The following is a 17308-nucleotide window of genomic DNA, read 5'->3' as shown; positions in this document are numbered from 1 at the left end:
GGCTCTGCTCCTACTCCTTATATTATCCCTTAGTGCCATCATACTCAAGGGTGGCCATGGAGGTGTAGCGGTTAATGTGGCCGCCTCACAGCAAGAGGTTTTCCGGTTCGATTCTCGACTGGGGTGCCTTCTGTGCAGAGTCTGCATGTCCTCCCTGTGGTCATGTGGGTTTCCTCCAGGTGCTCCGGTTTCCTCCCACATCCCAAAGACATGCTGTAGGTGGATTGGACACTCTAAATTGGCCCTAGGTGTGAGTGCGTGCATGTGTGTGCCTTCTGTGGGAGGTTGGGTGCCGGGCTGGCAACTCAACACCATAAAACTCCACTGCCAATCATGAGCATACAGGTGATCCGCTGTGGTGACCCCTAACCAGGAAAAGCCAAAAGAAGAAGAAGTGCCATCATATTCAAATCACCATCAATTTCATCTTGTATTTAATGTATATCATTTCTATGTGTATTTTGTTGTATCAATGTTAAATATATGTATCTTTCATATTTCTTGGTTTGTGTTTTATAGCCTTGAAACATGTACACTACTAAATTTGTTAATTTTTTTGTTTAGATGGCCAGTATGGATCGTATTTTTCTCATACCTAGCATTCTGTTATCCTATGCTACATTGATTTTTTTATTGCTACTATTTGTTACATTACATTCTATCCTTATATATGCATTCTCTGTATAACTGTGGAGATTATCTCCCCGGGCCTCTGCTGAAAACAGGCCATTGGCCCAGTCAGACTTTCCCTGTAAACAGATGTAAAATAAATAAATAAATGTTCATCCAAAACAAACTGGACAAGCCAATACTTAAGATAAAGCCACAGAATTACTGTGTCCAGAGACATATGGGCCACACATCTCTTCAAATGTGGGTACGGATGATCTTGTCCATCAGTAAAAACAATAGTTATAGAATTTCATTTCATGTCATTGAATTTGTAATGTCAGTAATGTTTCAGTTTTACATTTTACATTTATTAACAAGGTAAGTGATCTAGGCAAAGACAAGTTAACAAGCAAAACATAGACTCAGTGAAAAATGCATGGTATAAGGTAATCAATGTAACAAATAAATGAGCACACACAGTATATCTTTCAATAATTTAGAAAACTAGTTAGGAAAACAGTTATTAAAACTAAGGTGTACATTATGGCTCAGCATTGGAGTATGGAATAAGAAAACCCACACTCTGACTTAGCTGACTGGAGTTATACTGGGAGGTGGGGTGTAAAAGTAGTTGGGTAAGATTCGGTTGGAGTGGGCATCAAATATCCAATGCTGGCTCCTCCATCCTTGAGGGAGGGAGGGAAGGGTGGTTCTGGTCTGCCATTCCACTAGCAGCAAGTGAAAACCTACAGGCATGAAAAAAGTTGCACACACGAGAAGCTGTAGGATTGGTTCTATGTGATGTTTAACATGTGGGCCGAGACTTGGATAAGTAGGGAATAGTAAACCTTTCTGGTGAGGAAAGTGCTCATATAAGCCACCAAGTGGTAGAGTTATTGGCATTAGAAATGTTCTTATTACCTGCATCAGTAGATACCTGCAAGGGCACAAATCACCTCCATCATATCTCTTAACTGTCCAGATTTTTGCAGAATGCCAAATATTTTTGGTCTGTTTATCATAATGTGTGTGATTCTGTGGTCCTTAATATGAGTATGAAATCTCTAAAAACAATTAGCAAGGGAATTAGATTATCTGTTGGTCTGTAGTGTTTAGGCTATGACAGGTTGGGAGTTTTGGGTAGGGAAAAGTTAATAGCAGATTTCCAAGAAGAAGGAGTGATACTTATGGTTATGTTAAGGTTGCAAATGTGACTAAGATGTCCAGAAAATTAAAGAGCAACCTTTTTGTTTTAAAATAAGTTAATAGACTTCAGGCTATAGGAAAAAGTGGACATCTGGAAAGGATTATTAAGTATTGGCTAACTCAGCTGGTTGGGATAAGTGAAAAGGGAGGATGTGATAACGTGGAATTTTAGAGAGAAAGAAGTTCTTGAGAGAATAGGATGTCTCAAGCAAATAAATGACAGAGATATGCTGTATAGAATAATGTGAGTTTTGTTGCCCATGGAGTGATTTAACTTCAGCCCAGTATAGTTAGTTAGATATGCTTTTTGTCTGGAAATATGAACATTAGATTTGGTCTTTCTAATTTCCGTTTTGGAAACATTTCATAGATGAATGTAATGATGCTTAGCATTTAGGCAATCGGAGGATGCCATGCTTTCTAGTTCCACTATAAGCCCCAGTGCATATGTTACATCTAAGGTATATTGTCACTAAGGGGGTAAGATCCATTTGTTGAGGCAGGAGAAAAGAACTGAGGAACCGATGAGCTGTTAGATCATTTTTTTGGTTGACTATAGCTCCGGTTAGTCAACAAAGGTTAAATGATTTATTAGATTCCCTTCTTTAGAAGAGAAGAAAGAATGTCCATTTATAAGAATTATTGGGGACCATAAATTTAAAGGATCATATGAAGAACAAAGGCCACTGGTCACTGAAAGCAAAAACCAGTGGTGTCTGAAAGCACTGTGCAAATATTTGGTGTTGGGCAACTGTGTGGAATGTTAGTAATGAATGTGTCTAAACGTTTGTCAGATGAAGAATGTCTGTCTAGAGAATGTACTACCTATGAATGGCTATATACACACATATATATATATATATATATATATATATATATATATATATATATATATATATGGAGATATTTTTGACAGTTTTACATTTTGAGAGTCTATCCAACCTCTGTTTTAATCTCCTAATAATAAAAGGCTGGTCTAGTATGTCATTTTCTAAGTTTTTTAAGGAGGAAAGAATATATTTTAAGAAGATCAGGTGGGACACAGGCTTTGTCTAAATGGAAAGAAGTATGTTTCCCAAGATTAAGTTGCATGATTTTCCTTTTGGGATTACTATCTAAACGTGAGTTACTTGAGGGCATTAGTAATGCATTAAAAACATGACTAGAAATAAAACAACAGCATTTATTCAATTTCAATTTGCTCATCTAGAAAACAGGGAGATTTTAGCAAGGTGTTGCCCAGGCATCTTGATATAGCCAGCATGCCAAAACTCTGTGTATGGAGTTATGTTTCATACAGATCAGATTTGTTATTAACACTGCAGCTATACAGCTGTGCATTCTTTATTAAGTCCAATATTATTAGCAAAATTAATATTGTAAATGTGGATATGGTAGGCAGTTTTGGGATATGCCAAAGTAACAGGAGGAGGTAAATTTTGATAACAAAGGAAAGGCAAATCTGAGGATTCAGAAATGCCATATTGGTGATTGGGTCAAGCCAGCACTATTTACACTGTGTCTGTGATGAGCAATAATGCTTCATACCTATGTATGCTGCCAGGTCATTGTACACAACGAGCAACTACTAGTTGCAGCCCCAACAAAGTTCCACGGCCAGATTATGTTTGTTGACCTGACAGCCAGATTAAACTACATGCAACTGAGGTAAACATTGAATGTGCATGACCATCTCTGGTAGTAGTTGTGAGTCTACATGCCCAGATGGGAAAATGACGCTGACAATGTTGATGTAATGTACAGCAATTAATATATGCTGAGAAATGTTCAATAACAGAGAAAATGTCATGAAAGTTAAGGGTAGAGTAGAGGTTTCACTACAGATACAGAAACCAAAGAGACTGACAAAAGAATGCAAAGGAAGCTGCCCACCAAAGAAGGGAGGCAAAACAGAATGGAGAAGGTGGTATGACAGATAGGAAAGGTGTGTAACTTAGACTGAAGAGGTAGGATATGGTAAAGTAACGTGATGTAGTGACCTATACCAGTCATGACAACAGCAGAGTGTGAACAGTGTGCCTGAACTATAATGTGAATGTCATTAAAAAAAGAAAATATGATACTGTTGGCGGGGGGTAAACCCACCAGTTCAGCCACATACTACTACATCCTCAGTTCTACAGCAAGGGGAGCTACAGGAGTAGTCAGACTTAAAGGGGTCATAGAGCACACACACATCAGGGAAATATAGCACATTTGCAGACTGATAGCAAGAATGGAAAGATAAGCCTCAAGGGAGTTGAACCCATGCCTCTTCATTAGCATGGGGGGTACAGAAGTAGTTAGACTAAACAGGGAGGTGCTAACACATATATCAGGTAAATGTAACACATTTGCACACTGTAAGCTAAACATTGTAAAACAACATACAACCCCAAGGGGATTCAATCCCCCACTCCACCCACTGCCTTGACACAGTGCAAATTATTTTGTGAGTACATTGAGTCATTGAGGCAGTTGGAGTAAAGGCCTTAGCTTTACTTTATTTCAGGTTTGCATGGTCATGTTCAATGACACTTGACTCATTTGCATGTCTGATGGCAAGATTGTTGCACGTGACAAGGATATGACTTCATTTTGCTATGAAATTATGTGTTATGCAGCAATATTGCTCTCTGTGACCTGTTGAATAACGTATGAAAACAGAAAGATGACTTCTCTTTTATAAGCCCTGTTGTGTTTATTTTTTGTCCAGAACAAAGGCTGTAAATGGGAATATAGGCCAGATATGAAAAGGGAAAGCAACAAGCAAACACAGTGTCACCCAGATCAGATCTGTTATTAACACAAAGTAAACAAATAAGCACTGAGCAGGATAGAGGTGGGATAGAAGCATACTTCTCAACTTCTTAGCTCAGTTATCCTAATTCCAGCAATGGTTATAATTATTTAATGACATCAATCCTCCATTATTTGTCAGAAAAGTACAATTTTGGTAGACTTCATACATCACTCCACTTCACAAGGGTGGCAATTCTACTGAATTGTCTAATTACCGTCCTATATCAATTCTATCCCCATTATCTAAAATACTGGAAAAAGTTGTTCATAAGCAAATCATGGACCACCTAGTTGCAAACAAATTGTTAACCAAAACACAACACGGTTTCTGCCCACACCACAGCATCACCACTGCACTTTTGTCATTTACAAACACAGTTAATAACCACAGGAATAATGGTAAACATGTTTCCTCTATTTTTTTAGACTTATCAAAAGCTTTTGATATACTGGATCACGACAAACTCCTACATGCCCTCTCTGAGATGGCCTTATCACATTCTATTCTTATCTGGTTCCAGAGCTACTTAACTGGAAGACAACAAGCAGTATGTTGGCACCAAAGTCTATCTCTCCTACTTCCAGTCACTCTAGAAGTTCCCCAAGGGTCTATTCTTGACCCACCACTCTTCTCCATATTTGCAAACAATCTCTATACTGCAGCCCCTTCTGCCACAATTATCCAATACGCTGATGGTTCCACAGTAATATGTGCTGCCAATACCCTTCAAAAGCTACAAGCACTCACTCAATCATCCTTTCTCAAAATAGAGTCCTGGCTAACAAACTCCTGTTTAACTTTAAACTCCAATAAGACTAAACTTATGCTATTCCATCACAATAAAGTTACTTTATCCACAGGATCTTTTTACATTGCTTCTGCAAATGACACTACTATCTTTCCCTCTCCACACACCAAATTATTGAGTGTGGAAATAGATACCAATATGAGATTTGACAACCACATCTCTCAATCAATTAAAAAAGTCCACAAAATTAGGTAGATTATATAGGAACAAGCAATATCTTACAAAAATACAAGAATAGCTATTGGCCAAACTCATTTGACCTCAACCCTTCTTTATGGATCACCTATCCTTATTAAGCAAAGGAAGACTGAACTGGCAAAACTAGAATCCTGTTACAATAAAATAGCTAGATATGCAGCAAACACTGCATTCAGATCTCATCACTGCTCTGTTCTAAAAAATTTAACTGGTTAGAACTTCCCCAACTTTTACATCTGTCCCAGCTTAACATGGCTTACAAAATTTGTTGTCATTCTACAAAAACTCCATCAATACAAGGCCTATTAGAGCCTTATTCCTGTAGTAGAATACTGTGTTCCAACAACAAGCCCCTATTACTGATCTCAGTAGCACATAATAGTGCTGGTGGATCCCTCTACTCTCATTATATTGCCAAGATCTGGAATTCTCTACCTGTTAATATCACATCTAGTACTACTATAGCCAAATTTAAACAAATGCTAAAAACACACCTTATCAGTAAATGGCTGTCTTTGCTCTACCCCAGACTAAAGATTTCTCACTCCTCTTAATCTTTCTTCATACTAATGCTACTATCCTTGATTTAACTGTTGATTATGTATCATTGTTACTATTAACTTATATGTATCCACTCACAGAGGAACTCTCCAAACCAACAAATATTAAATATTAGTGCAGATGAGTTTGCCATTGTATAAGTTTTAAGAGGAAATCGTTTGGGACCTTATGTGGCATGGTTTTTGGGATTGTTGTGCAAGTGTGTATGGGCAGTGTTTGGCGCCTGAAGGTATCAGTGGGAGTTGACTGTAAATGCACCTGGAGGTGTCACTCAGATGTAATGAGTTAAGCTTGTTATTTGTATTTTGTACTTGCATAAGTTTTACTTTCTTATTGTATTTGTTTGGAGTTTTTCACCTTGGGTCTCTGCTGAAACAGGGCTTTTTTTTGCCCAGTTAGATTAAAGCAGCTAACAAATGTCAATAAATAAATATTAAATAATCGAAGCCTACTATGTGTAGATTAGTGAAATATCTGGGAAATTGAAAGGTATGGGTGGGAGTATTTTTTGTGTGACGGGTGCCTGTTTGTTTATTTATTTATTTACTTTTTTATGGAAGAGAAAGTTGGTGAAGGAAGTCATGGATATAAATGGTTGGTAAGAGGGACAGGATAATTAGCAGGGAGACAGATATTACTGGCATGGTATGTGATAACACAATGAGGGAGGAGGAATGTGATGAAGAATACATCAGACAGAGGGACTACAGTGATGAAGGACAGTTGTACAACAAGCAAGGATGGGCATAGACACAAAAGGGAGGGGAACAAAAAAGATTCAGTCTCTGCCAGCATATATCCAGTTGGAGATTACTCATCATCCTGGGAACCACCACCACCACTGAGTCCTGCCTCAGAAGGTGGAGACAGCACTGGGTAGGGATGTAATTTTGAGTCCCTGGAACATAGCCTCCATGCAGTTGATGCAGGCATTGATCCTCCTGTCTATTATCATCCTCACAGCTCTACCAGCTCCTGATGGATGAAATATTTTCACCTCCACTAGGATTGCTACTGGTGAGTACCATTATACTACCCTCCGGTGCAGGGTTACCTGACACAGGTGGTCCAGGTAAGGTAGGAAGTATGAAGACAGCTGTGACAGGCAGGGACCCAGATGTGCTGTGCTTCTGATTGTGGTGGTTGTGGGGGTGGCACTACTGCTGTCACTTGTGCGGAGATTGCAGGCCTTATCAGAGGATTAGGTGCAGGTTGTTACCCTACTGCATATAACAGTAATAAAAATGGGAAGAAACAAAAAGAAAATAACAAAATAAATGTATAAAGGAGAAAGGATAGCAACAAAGAGGGTGGGGGAACAGAAATACAAAAACAATGAATATTGCATTCTTAACTATGTTGATATTGCTACAGTAAAGTATAATAACCTTTTAATAGTAGATCTCAGGTATGTCATTAACCTGTTTGCCTAATTATAACATTCTCACACACTTAACAGAATAACAACTGTAGGAGCTATTTATCAAGACAGCACAATAAACTGCACATATGTGTAATAAATATTTTATTTTATTTATTTCATTTCTTTTACATTTGTTGACCGGGCTAGTTTAACTGGATATATGACCATTTTCAGTAGAGGACCGGGGAGATAAGCTCCGAGGAAACAAACAAAATCAGATATACAAAAATGAATGTATACAATGAATATTGCAGGTGCAGTACAGAGAATAATCAAAGAGGTAATTCGTTCATAACATAGTGCAAAATATACAGATACAGTTAGTACAATACAAAATGTAGCTGCAATGCATCATAAAGAAAAAGATGGCAGCTGAATTATACAATATATTAGTATACAAGTAGTCATAAAGAAAAAGTAGGAGCTGAAATTATACAATATATTAGTAAAAGTAGTCTTCTTAATGAGATTCTGAAGATATAACTAATATTATAGAAGGACAAGGTAAATTGTTATTAAGAAAAGGAACTAGATTACTGAGAAGAGGAGGGTAGGTTGAACCAAGTAAGAAGAACTAGTTGATCAGTCAGGTTTAGTACAGGGGCACAACCAGTGTGTTCTGAGGAAAAGTTTCAATTTGGTTTTAAAGACTGATATAGAGGGAAGAGAGGAAAGTTCGTTAGGAAGAAGGTTCCAGGATTTTCCAACAGTATTAGAGAAAATGTGCTTATCACACAGTAAATATGTCTAGCACAGGTGATAGACAATGCCCAACAAACTGCTACTTATAGATATTACTTATATGGACCTTGTAATGGTATATTGATATTAATGAAATGACAAATATGTACTGACAAAACCAGGAATTGAACCCACAGCCATCCTAACAACCTCAGTGTACAGTGAATTAACATGATGAACCACTTGTTCAACTGTATAGGAGGAGCCATGCAGAAGTGCACTTCTAATATTGCATAGTCATACTAGTACCCTTAAGCTTGGCCAGTACTGACACGTGGCATTTCTATTCAAAAGTTACAGACCTATTTTAATGGCTACAACTGTTATTATGTAAACAGAGATATTTTTCGGGATGGCATGTATACTCACCCTGGTTGTTTTTTACTTGTTCTAGTCTCCTCTTGTGCATCTCCCTATTGCTTTCAATCTCTGCAGGGGCTACAGACATATTGAAAACTTTGATGGTGGCATGCAATGGAGGTTATTTGTTAAGCAAAAATATGGTATATTTATAGTACTGAGAGGATGACTGCACCCAAACTTCAGCTTCCCATTGACCAAGGAAGGTGAAGCTTGTGTCTACTCATGGCACTGTAGTGTTGATAGCACTGATACCCTATGCATGGGATGCCAGAAGCATGGGTAGTAGCCTTGGACAAACTGTTCTTGCCATCGGCATTATTCTGTGACCTGATACAGCCCTCGTGCATGAGCCTACACATTACACACTGTATTCTGACAGCACTAAGCAAAGGAGATACATTCCATGTGGCAGTTATTTATGTACATATTCAATTATTTCATCTCATTCAGAGTTCTGAGGTGTATAGTCAAAATCATGCAAGAGGCTATAACTGATGGATATTGGGGTTTTCTGCGATGAAAGTTACTTTGTATGGGAGGGGAGTATTGCAGTGTATCTGAAAATAGCAAGCTGTTCATCATTTGCTTCAGTTTTCATCAGAAACGTCAGCATTATACTCAATAAATGACTACCTGTGCCTGTATTTTATGAGTATGGAATGCATCGTGCAAATGAATTGCCTGTCAGCGCCCATCATTGTGAGAAGAGTGCGACATGCGAGAATTATTTCTTGCACCAGTTCCTTGCCATTTTTTTGAGATCTTTTAAGGTAAAACATGCCGTTGATAGGTGCTATAGTAAAGAAGATTCTGGACATTACAAGTCATCACAAAGTCATCTTAATGACTGTTGTAAATTTAGACTGGAAAAGGCCACCAGTAGGCTAGTTATTGCACTTCGAATAACTCACTTAGTCTCAGATGGCACCAGACCAAATACTAACTCTAAAAACATCTCTTTACTTGATGTGGTTATCAGATAAAGTAAAACATCTGCAAATACTCTCAAATTCCCTAAGCACAACTGCCCCATACTCTCTGACTGGATATAAACCTAAACCCACTGCTTTAACAACCAGAGTGATCCCTGATTCCACTGCAGACTCTCACTCTTCAGAACTGCACCAACTGGATTAGAGGTTTCCTTTTTTTTTTTTTTAATCATTGATTGTTGCCTGGGTTAGTAAAAGCTGGCCGATATCCTCTTGCAGGGGAGATCTGCGGTAGCATTCATACTGGAAATTTGACTAGGGCACTGGGGAACTTCCCCTACGCTTTTTCATTAATGCCATGGGATCTTTAACATTCACCTGAGCTACCACCATCTCAGGCAGATGGGACCTCAGTTTAACATTTTAGCTGAAGGATAACACACTCAGGAGTGCAACACCCCTCTGCAGTGTCAGTGTCAGTCAGGGGAAATAGATTCACATAGCTGGTGTGTGACTGGAACCTACAGCTTTTTAATCTTCTAGCAGTAAAGACAAGTGTGCCATCTATTGAGCCAATGACACAAATACTGTTTCAAAAACCTTCTCTTTCTCTCCCATTCAGGATAAACTGCTCCTTATGAAAGGAATAAGAGTTCAAAGTAGCTGCACCATTAGCGTACCCCTGATATTAAACAACTAATAAAAAACGGAGATGAAGCCTGTACAGAACAGAAAAATTAACTATCCCGTATACATACAATCATGTCCCAACATTTAAAAAAAGGAAACTAGTTTGAAAATCAATTGCGCCAAAACTACGTATTACAGGTAAGGGCAAACCACTTATCTCACACAATCAAAGCAAATTAGGAAGGGAATGAAACAACCTGGCACTTCCAAGGTTTTCATCAACACAGGTAGCTGCAGTACACATAGAAAGAGAAATGTCAGCTAAGTCTGAATATTAGCAGACCCTCACAACCTACCAATCTGACGTTTTCTAACCTCCTTCTTTCCAACTATTGTTGCCACTTCACAAGCATGTTGACATCTTGAAATTCTATTTCAAGGTCATTACCAAAAAACAGACATACAAAATCTCCTTAAAAAGCCTGGAGACTGGCTACAATGCTGAGTTTCACACTTACAACTCAAAATTCTAAAAGTAACTAGCCATAATCTTCATAAGCCTCTAGAATTAATTTTCAGTATGTCATTTACAAAAAATAATTCTCCTTTATAGCTTTAAATATACCACAATTATTTCCCTGGCTAAATGTCCTTCCACAGTCTCTGCAAATGACTTTTACCCTAGTGCTAACCTTTGTCTTATAGCTAAAGTAATTATAAAATTAGTATATAAATAAATTCTTGAGTTCCTACTAAAGTACCTCATTCTCACAGATAGGGAGTTTGCTTTGGGGCCTAACATTCATACACTAATAGCTTTATATTCACTGACAGACCACATCTTTTCAAACATTGAGAAAGGTAAAGTTAAAGCAGAACATTCCAAGAGACCGGATCATATAATTCCACTCATACTGGAACATAACATGAGGGGTCCATAAGGTTCAGTTCTGGGTACTCTGGTATTCAAACTGTATGTAAATGATTTCTCATGGGATCTGCATCAGATTAAGTATATAATGTATGTAGATGACATTGTCCTGACCAGGTCCAGCTACAGGCAATCCATTAATACAAAAATAAAACACAGTGGTGCTATTTGGCCCCTCTAGAAAAATAAGTAATATCCCAGACTTCAGTATTGCAGACTTTCTGGGCATTCCTCTTGTTATCACCACACAACAGAGGTACCTATGACTAATCTTAGACCAAAAAATATCATTCCACTAACACACAGAAATACGGGTCAACAAGGTGTTAATTCAGCCTAAAGTCTAATACAAAATATCTAACTTGTTGACCACTGAGGTTAAATAAGCAATTGCCATAAATGTACTCCTTCCCACACTGCAGTACTGCCTCCCTTTAACTGTGCTCCTCTCTGCACATAATATTTTGCTAATTCAATTGGCCAAGAATAAAATACTTAGATCCATACACCTAATTAACAAACATGAGTATTACTGCATTGCTCTTAAGTCATATAACTGGCTACCTGTTAAAGGTAGAAGGACTTTATTGCTCAATAGGCTCATCTCCAAAATACTGAATTATAGCTACTGTCCACCTCTTCTCATAGTCTACAGTTTAGAAGCTAATCCTATACTCTAGCAAATGCTGATAGTATTTAGCTGTACAAGCCCCCATTCACACTGGATATGTGTCAAAGAACTTTCTTAAAAATACTTACAGCTGTTTGTAAGAATCTCTAAGACAATATTAGGAATATAGACCACCCACTGACTTTTAAGAAAACACTCAGAGACCATCTATTCAAAGAAAGTAAATGCAAGCACTATTTTTAGGTTCCAGTGTTCAGGTGGTTCCAGTCCATAATGTACAGGTTAGTTTGGTTTGACAATAAGAGTAATGTAAATATATAAGAGCCTTAACAGCAGTTTTTTTCCTGCTTGTTATTGTCTATACCACTGTGGCCTGGGTGCATAGCTCATAACCTCTTAGAACAAGAAATCTGGGCAAACTCATAAATAATGGGAGACAAAGGCCCAATAATGGGGGCAGTTTTTAAATATTGCACTTACAAATTTAGAAAGTTGATAAAATAACACGTTCTGAATTACAATTAATTTGCTGAAGGGTTTAAAGCCTGACACTCAAATGTCTGTCATTATATTCTGACTTGAATCTACAATGATTTGCCAGTGAGTTGCTAGAAAACCACTAGAAAACCACACTTTTATGATGAGTAAACAAAATTATGAGGCAAAAATCTGGACATTCTGTGAAAATCTGGACAGTTGAGAGGTACTCCTGGGTGGTGGGTAAATAGGGTCCCGGGACCAGTTCAGTTACCTTGTTAAAAAAGTATGCATAAAAAATAAAATAAAAATATAGTCAAAGACACAATGAGTGGAGATAAACTATATGAGGATTAGAAAGGAGTATTAACAGAAAGTGCTACAATCACAGTAAATGTTTCATCCCCCAGGCCCCTGCTTGTAAATGTTTCATCTCTCAAGTCCCTGCTTACACTTTTCAAGGGTACCAGAAATTGTCAGAGATTTGGGATGCATGGCTAGGCTTAAAAAGGCCCTTGTAGTTAACCTAGTAAACACCTATGAATCTATGAACCTATGAACTATGTCTTGGAATAGTACAGTATGGAACATTGATATTTAGCAATGCTGCAATTGATCAGTAAATGATATGAAGAGCAATTAATACATTACTATTAAAATTGTCTTATACATGGACTGAGAGACTTATAAAAAGGCTTTGGAGGTAAATAAAGCTGAGCATTGGATGTTAATTTAGTGTGTGGACAGTGGTAAATTTAATGACAAAAGAAATAACAAATACTTGTTGATTTAGTGTGAAAATGCAGTGTGACCTTTGCATGATTGCAAGATTGTCAATAATTACAAGAAGACTATGGCTTCTTTTGTTTGTTATAGGAAGAGTGGTACTGTAGCTATACAAGTGTAAAAAGAATGGAGGCTGGGGATTTGGACTACACTGTGTGCAAAATATTCGTTTGGCTTGCATGCATCAGGATCAGGTGGCAAGATCACAAAAAAGTGGTGACCTTTTGTAGCTACACAACAAGCTTAAGTCAAAGCTCAGTTTGAAACCATGTAGCCTCATCACAGCATACAATGAGATTTTAAAGGAGGAGAATATTAGATAAGGTGAGGGATCATCTATGTTCCAGGGTGGCTTTTACCTCTGAATTTTTGAAAGTTGGCCAGGAAGGTAATTCAACAATGCAGGATTTAATCTACAAAAGGACTTTCCTATAATAAAAGACTGAATGTTGTTCTTTTAGTACCAGCACTATCACCTTTAATACAAACAAGGAAGCTTGTACAGTGGGTGAAAGAAAACTCATTTTATTTTTGGGCAACCAACATTCTTTACTTTGGAAGAAACAATAGTCACAAGGATCTGAAAAATCAGCAAGTTTTGCTCTGCATAATTTGAAATTTTTAATGTTGCTTTCTGAATGCATAGGAGGAGTATATTCTATTTTAGGGGTTAAGATGTTTCATTGATGATTGTTAGTTGTTCTGCCATGAGTAACCAGGTCACTTAATAAGCTACTTTTGCATTTTAAATGAGACATTTTAACCAAATATATTTTTATAATAGATCAAACACTTTAAATAAAGCACTTGCCTGGTTTAATAGTTACCTATCTGGCAGGGAACAATCTGTCAAATGGCTCTCATCCTCCTCACCTTTCCTTCCCATCTCCACTGATGTTCCCCAAGGCTCCATCTTGGGACCCCTTTTGTTTAACATCTTCACCAATGATCATTACACCTCATGCAAAGAATCCTCCCTTATTCAGTATGCCGATGACTCCACACTTATATCCATCTCAAGTAACATTCCTGAACTACACTCCCTGACCCAACAGGCCCTGCTATCCACTGAACAATGGCTCTCTCACAACCTATTCATCCTAAATCCCAAAAAGACCAAACTCCTACTTTTCCTTCCCCGTTCCCTTTCTCATCACAAAACCTCCTTTTTTATTGCATCTTCTAACAATACAACTATCCAACCTGACACCCACACAAAACTCCTAGGGGTCATTATCGATGACGAACTAAAGTTCAACTTACACATACTCCATTGTATAAAAAAAAAAAACCAGAAACTAGGTCTGCTATAGCGGAACAAAAAATTCCTAGCCCCTGAATTTAGACTTACCCTGGGCCAGGCACTCCTCTTCCCCTCCTTCTTATATGCCACCCCAGTTCTTACCAATATCCAGGCCTCCACTCTAAACAAACTGCAACAGACTTACCATAAAATAGCCAGATTCATTACTAACTCTCCATACAACTCACACCACTGCATTTCTTTAAACTCTCTTTAATGGCTTGAACTTCCCCAATTTCTGCTATCTTATCAATTTCATATGCTACACTCTATTCTTTATAAACCCTCCTTCTGTCCATCTCTATCTTCCTTAGTCTCCATCTACATCCCATCCAGGACCCTCCGTACATCTAACCAACAATTACTTGATATCTACCACCCAAAAAGGTCAGTAGTCAAACTACTCTACAAACATTCCCTTGCCCATGCTTGGAACAAACTTCCCCTTGACGTACATTCAATCTCCCACACCTCACACTTTAAAAATGAACTAAAAACTTATTTTCTCAATTCCAGAACCTGCCCTTGCCGTGACCCTACCTAGTCTTCCTTCCTTTTATGTACCCTCAAAAGGACCATTCTTAGTTCCTCATTATACCTCTCTTTAATGTGTCTACTATGCATTTGCATAATTTTATACAAACAATTTTTTTATTGTTGACCTATTGAACTATATCAATGTAAAATTGTTACTTAGCTTCTTTTTAATGCAACTTTAACTTTATGCATATAACTCAACATATGTGAATCGTTTTGCTATAACTGCTATTATATCAATATTGTTTAAAATTTTACTTGTTTTAAAATGTACTACAGGAGCTTTTCTCCTCGGGTCTCCACTGAAAATGGGCCACAAGCCCAGTTGGACAAACCCAGTTAACAAATGTCAATAAATAAATAAAATAATAAATAAATAAATAAATAAACATCAGCCTCAAATGAAATAGTTAAACATCATTCTTAAAATGAGGGTAACATATCTGGATCTATTTTAAAAGTTAATAATGTATTAATTTTGTTTTACATTTTTCTATTTCTCCTTTTCCAGGACATTCAGATCTATAAAACAGTTTAAATCCTAAGAGTAGAGTTTCACCAGTCCAGATGGTGCAGTTTATAATTTTATTTATACAATCCCTTGATATAATGGTGACTAATGATGTACAAGCTATTTTTTTTTCAAAATTATTGAAGTGCTCTCAGTTAAGATGCTTCTTTTATTAAATGTTTCCAAACAACTGTTTCATTTAAACATAAACAATTTAACAGAATACTAAACAAACATTGATATCTAATAATCAACATTATTGTGCATACATAATATAACTTGGCTTGAAGATCCTATTGAACCCTTCATCCTGGCCTTCCAGTGCTAATATAAACAGTAGGGTATCACACACATATCCTCAGCTCTCTCCCCACTCTTTCATTCTCTAGGTGCCCCTTTACATGTCTTTCTTGACTCCCTATCCTTGAATATTCCATCCTTCTTTTTATATCTTTGCTGATTAATCTTACCAGCCAGAATTTCTTCCTGATTTAAAAATTTCCTGAATCAAATCTATGAGATCATTCTTGTCAGGTGGAACCTGCCTTTTTCATCTTCTGGTGATAGCCTTCTGGCTTGTTTTAACCACTTTTACCCATCAATTCTTTATCATATTTTGTCCATTCTCCTTTTTGTGGTTGTCCCAGTTAAAAATGTTAATACTGAAAAACTCACTCATCTATGGCTATAACTGACTAAACAAATCTTAATTTTGGACATGACCAAAATGTGGGTAACCATGACCAAAATGTGTGTAACCAATCCCTTATCTCACCTGTATCAAACTTCCAACGTGTTTATTACAAGTGGATACATTTTTTTCCAATATAGCCAGGGCATAAAAATACTTATATAAATATTTTCATGCAAAAATCTGAAATTTCACTGCTTTTAAACCTATGTACATCCCCATCCACTGAACTTTCAACTCCCTCCTTTTTTTAGTCTTTGGCTTTAACAGCATCTTTTGTTTCTTCAACTAATATATTATAAAGATTTGAAATGAGACCTTTATTTGTTCATTGTTGAGTCTGTGTATCCTTCACTATTTCTCCCTCATAATGGAAATTCCAGTACCTTTCCTGCTTTGCTCTTAATTACATTGTATATCTCTCTCTTAACCTGTCCCCTATATTTTATGTAATAACTCCCATTCAGGCTGAACCGTTCTTTAAAGCTTAGGCTTCTTCGAAATCTTCCCACAATTTATCTCTCAAATTCCTTCTGACCCATTTTTGTAAGCTTCATCATCTCCTTTTGCGATGATCCCTACCTTAATTTGAGCTAACCAGTTTCTAATTGATTTCATCTTTCACTGTTCTGTCAACCAGTCGTATCCTTCTGCCATCATAATTCAGAGATTTAACTCCCTTGCTTTACTATCCAGTCATAAAAAGTATCCAGTTCCTATTGTGATAATATCTGCTTCCCCACTTATATCTACCTCACTTGTTGACTACCGAAATGCCTGGCTATAAATAGTTGTGATTGGGAAGCTCTCATATATGCAGTGAAATCAATAATATTCTCAATTCCTCACAATCCTTTGAAAACAACATAAGATCCAGAGACCCAGGATTTCCCTTGTCCCCATAGAAAACTTTTCACCATGTTTTCCAGGTACCCCCAACAAACTGATGATCTGGATCAAATGGAAAAGCCTAGAATGCATACCACAGATTGATAATAGTTTGGCAGACAGAATGAATATTTGTAATACTTGCACCCTCTGATTCAGACTCACCTCCAGTATTCATGGGTGAATACTGGACTAATGATCTCAGGGGGGCTTTTGAGTCTAGCCTGATTACTGGACTAATGACCACAGGGGGGCTTTTGAGCCTAGACATGCTTC

The sequence above is a fragment of the Protopterus annectens genome, chromosome 5.part1 (genome assembly GCF_019279795.1).
Source record: "Protopterus annectens isolate FY-2018-M chromosome 5.part1, PAN1.0, whole genome shotgun sequence".
Taxonomy (NCBI): Eukaryota; Metazoa; Chordata; order Ceratodontiformes; family Protopteridae; genus Protopterus; species Protopterus annectens.
This window is presented reverse-complemented; position numbering follows the sequence as displayed.